The sequence below is a fragment of the Ylistrum balloti genome, unplaced genomic scaffold, assembly GCF_031769215.1.
Source record: "Ylistrum balloti isolate Yb309-2 unplaced genomic scaffold, AGI_CSIRO_Ybal_v1 Utg370260, whole genome shotgun sequence".
Classification (NCBI taxonomy): domain Eukaryota; kingdom Metazoa; phylum Mollusca; class Bivalvia; order Pectinida; family Pectinidae; genus Ylistrum; species Ylistrum balloti.
In genome coordinates, this window is record NW_026782205.1 from 1,043,056 (window position 1) to 1,047,822 (window position 4,767).

The following is a 4,767-nucleotide window of genomic DNA, read 5'->3' on the forward strand; positions in this document are numbered from 1 at the left end:
ACTTTGAAGTTGGTTGGGCGGAATATCTAGAGCATTTACTACTGCAAGTTCCAGAAATTCTGACACAAGTCGGGTATTTGCCCGAAGCCTCTGTCTCATGACATTGAATACATATTCAGTTACGTTGTATCCCGGGGAATAAGGCGGCTGAAAAACCAGGGACACGCCATATTCTTTCAGCATATTTCTTAAAATGCGCTCTCCCTGTCTATGGTGATGGAATCCACAATTATCCATCACAACCACATCGCCTTGTACAAAAACAGGATTCCCCATATCGTTCGTATCGGACATAATTTCGTCGAAGAAAATTTTGCGTACTGTTGCCGTCGTCGGACATTTTTCCAGCGATTACTTAGTAATTGTTATGTAACTGATGTGTACATTAACTCCGCCTACCGGAACAAATTGGGTGTCAGATCAACTATTCAGGTTGTCTAAACTCCATCCCCGACCAATCACAGAGGTCGTTGTATACTTGACTCGATTATTTGAATACTTCAATACAATAGTATCAATACTTTGTTCAATACTATAGTAAGTGTGTCGTTCACACCTTCCCTTCATCGGTAGTAATACATGTAGTACAAACACATTATCCGAAGTGGAATAACTCTTCCTAAAACCTGCACGAGCATCTGCTATGAGTATTATTTCATCTGCCAATAGGTTCAGTCTATTATTTAATATGGATGTGTAAACCTTACCAAGGCAAGATACCAGTGTAATCGCTCGATAATTGTTCAAGTTCTTGGGATCGCCTTTATTTTTATATATTGGTTTTATAATTCCTGTGATCCAAGCATCTGGTATGATACTAGTATCTAATACAATATTAAATAACTTTACATTTAATGGTATAAAGACATCTGCTGTGTTTTTAATGTATTCATTCACTATTCCATCTATTCCACATGCTTTATTATTGGGCAGTTAATGAATAACATTTTCAATCTCACTAACGCTTATATTAACATTAAGTATGCCACCATAGATATCATTGTTAAACTCACGGATAACAAAGTCTTCACCTTCTCTTGCATCATCAGAATTAAGTTGTTTAAAATAGTTGTATAATTCATTAATTTCAAAATCAACATTAGAATTGCTCTTTCCATCTAGACGGTTAATTATATTCCAAAATTCTATCATATTTAGACTTCTAAACTGGGATTCAGTATATTTAATTCTTTTCTATAACCTTACTCACCCTTTTTTAAAGTTTTTTTAGCACTGTGATATGCCCGTCTTTTCTCTGCACATTTTGGTGTGAACCATGGTTTACTAGTAATATTATAATTAGGATGTTTCCCAGGAAATTTGCGTCTCCTGACACCAAATACATCTTTTCAAATAATCTTATCATCTCTTTGTCTATCACCGACAAAATGGTTTCTTTTCAAGGCATATAATGTTTCGCACTGGCGTAAATATAGTCATAGAGTTATATATGACAAGTCATAATTATTTAGTTGTCACTTCATTTACTTTTCTCTCATTTCAAAATTACAATTTCTGTTTTTTGTAATTTGAGGAACATGTATGCAGATTTTCGCGTTGCCGACATCCTATGAAGAATATGTAAAATCTGTTGGACACTGAAAAGCTGCTATCTGACCAGTTGTCTGTCTTGGGCGGTAGGTCAGGGAGCTAACACTGACAACATAGAGTCTCTGAAACATTTTTATGAAGTAAAGTGTCTAGAAAGCCATTTTGACAGAGCAAATTTTATGATGTAACGTATCCAATTATTTTGTAAATATATATTTGCCATAAAATATGTTTTTAGCAAGACTACAGTTTAAACTGTTAACTTCAACGTTGTACAACACACTTTACAAATGACTCTGATATGAAACGTATTACCTTTAGTACATTTAACCTGTAAAACATAGTAAATACAATCTACATATACGGTTGGAAGAGATTTGTATATTTTGATTTTATGAATTATGTTTTTACACTGTAATACACGACAGAGCGCAGTTGAAAGTAAACCTGATATACTAACATGTAGGTACCAGCGACGTGGAAACTTGGAGAACGTAATCATATTCAGTGGGAATGTCTCAATGTTTTTCAGTCCGGTCCCTCTCAACACCAAAAACACTTTCGTTCTTCAAACATTCGTGTCAATAATCAGAACAAGTACAAGATGATTTTAATTATTTAAAAAAATCACAGGAAAATTTACATGTACCTGTATGATTTTGCATCTAGACGGGTATATTGACACCGACGCAAGATATATACCGTAAATAAAAAATGTATGTATTTCCAAATGTCTGGTCATACCTATCACACATACGTACCTATCACACATACCTACCTATCACACATACGTACCTATCACACATACGTACCTATAACACATACGAACCTATCACACATACGTACCTATCACACATACGTACCTATCATACATACCTACCTATCACACATACCTATCACAAATAAATATCTATCACACATACCTACCTATCACACATACGTACCTATCACACATACCTACTATCACACATACCTACCTATCACACACACCTACCTATCACACATACGTACCTATCACACATACGTACCTATCACACACACCTACCTATCACACATACGTACCTATCACACATACGTACCTATAACACATACGAACCTATCACACATACGTACCTATCACACATACGTACCTATCATACATACCTACCTATCACACATACATACCTATCACACATACCTACCTATCACACACACCTACCTATCACACATACCTACCTATCACACATACGTACCTATCACACGTACCTACCTATCACACATTCCTACCTATCACACATACCTACCTATCACACATTCCTACCTATCACACATACGTACCTATCACACATACCTATCACAAATAAATATCTATCACACATACCTACCTATCACACATACGTACCTATCACACATACCTACTATCACACATACCTACCTATCACACACACCTACCTATCACACATACGTACCTATCACACACACCTACCTATCACACATACGTACCTATCACACATACATACCTATCACACATACGTACCTATCACACATACCTATCTATCACACATACCTACCTATCATACATACGTACCTTCTACGTCAATAACTGTGGGCGCCAGAGAAACGATGTCTTCTTATCCCGTGTCATGTGTAAAATGAACCCCCTGACAACTGACGACATCATCAGCTAAAGCTAAACGACTTTTATGAATTTTGTGCAGTGAATGTTGTTAGGTATCATGTTTGCTTGGGAAAGATTATTTTTCCCCTCTCCAATTTTGATTTTGATTCTTCTACCTTTTCCCCTGTATCATTCCAGTATCAATGTGAAATTACAGACACTTGATACAAGCCTATCCCGTGGATAGAATAAACTGGCGGCATTGTGTTTCGTAAGGTGTCTGGTGATGCATGTACGGAGGAATAAGGACTCTCTTTTGGTACGGAAATAGCAACTGTACCGCAGCATTATGAGAAAAAATTAGTAAGAACCAATTACTAAGTATAAATGCATTTCTATTCTTTCAATAGTTAATTTAAGGCTGGAAACTTTAAGAAGGGACTACGTGTTCCTATTTTCAGTATGCCACACACCTTCTTTGTCTAAAATACTAGACTGCTGTCCTTGTGTAATACAGTATGCCGCACACCAGTACAAAATTAACAATTTGTCATTGTAACATGTATGCACATGCGCAAGCTGGTGCAGTTCTGAACAGTTCACACATGTCGTCTTACTCGCTCTGCTAACTGCCAAATGTAAGATATTTATTGAAAAAACCCAATTTTGTTTTGTTTTACAACGAAACAGCTTATACCTTACTCTTATTAAACCGGATTACAGAATGGAAGGGGTCTTAACGACAGCAGAAAAAAGAATACCGATAGACAAATCACGTGATCGCTAGAGGACACCATGGTTACAGATTTCATTGGTCACCATACACCCGTGGTGTCATCTTTATGAAAAGCGAAAAGACCTTCTCCCCAGCAACTATTTACATTTTTGTACGATATAATAAGCAACTTTTAAATCAACAAGTAGACAACTGACAACATTAAACTGTGCTGGGAATATCTATCGTCCTCCTTAGAGAATTGTCTCGCTCATGCTGATATCAAGACGAGGTCAATCCGTACTAATGAGTAGTACATGAAAGGACTTTACCATGGGTCACATCCCGACTGCTTTCCTTTGTCAAGTACTTTGTCCGGGGCCAATTAGGGATTACTGACACACATTTTTAGCAACTTAATACTATCTCCATCTTATCAGAACGTGCCGTCATTGCTTTAATCATAAACCGGAAGTAATGCTGGGTCTGCCAGTAAAGATATCACAGCGGTTAGTGTACGCTCATAATATGTTTAAGATAGTAACTCTGTATCGGTCTACATGAGGTGAATATGCGTTAGATTTGATTAGAATATGAACAACAAATATGTTATGATCAATTACACTTAAACTAAAACGTATATGTCGGCATGTTCTTCCGGAACACTTGAAATATGACCTTCATAATTTCATATCTGTTTAGTTATTTAATTTTTAACTTAGATGTCCAACTAAATAAAAAAGGGAGAAAAATACGCAATGCAATATGGGCCACACGTGTTGTAATTTATCAAATACGAGAAGATGATATGTATATTTTGTTTGATGAAGTATCAACATTACCCTTGGGTGGCCCCATACGCGCCTCACTAGCTCAGACTGTAATATTCAGACTATAGAATCAC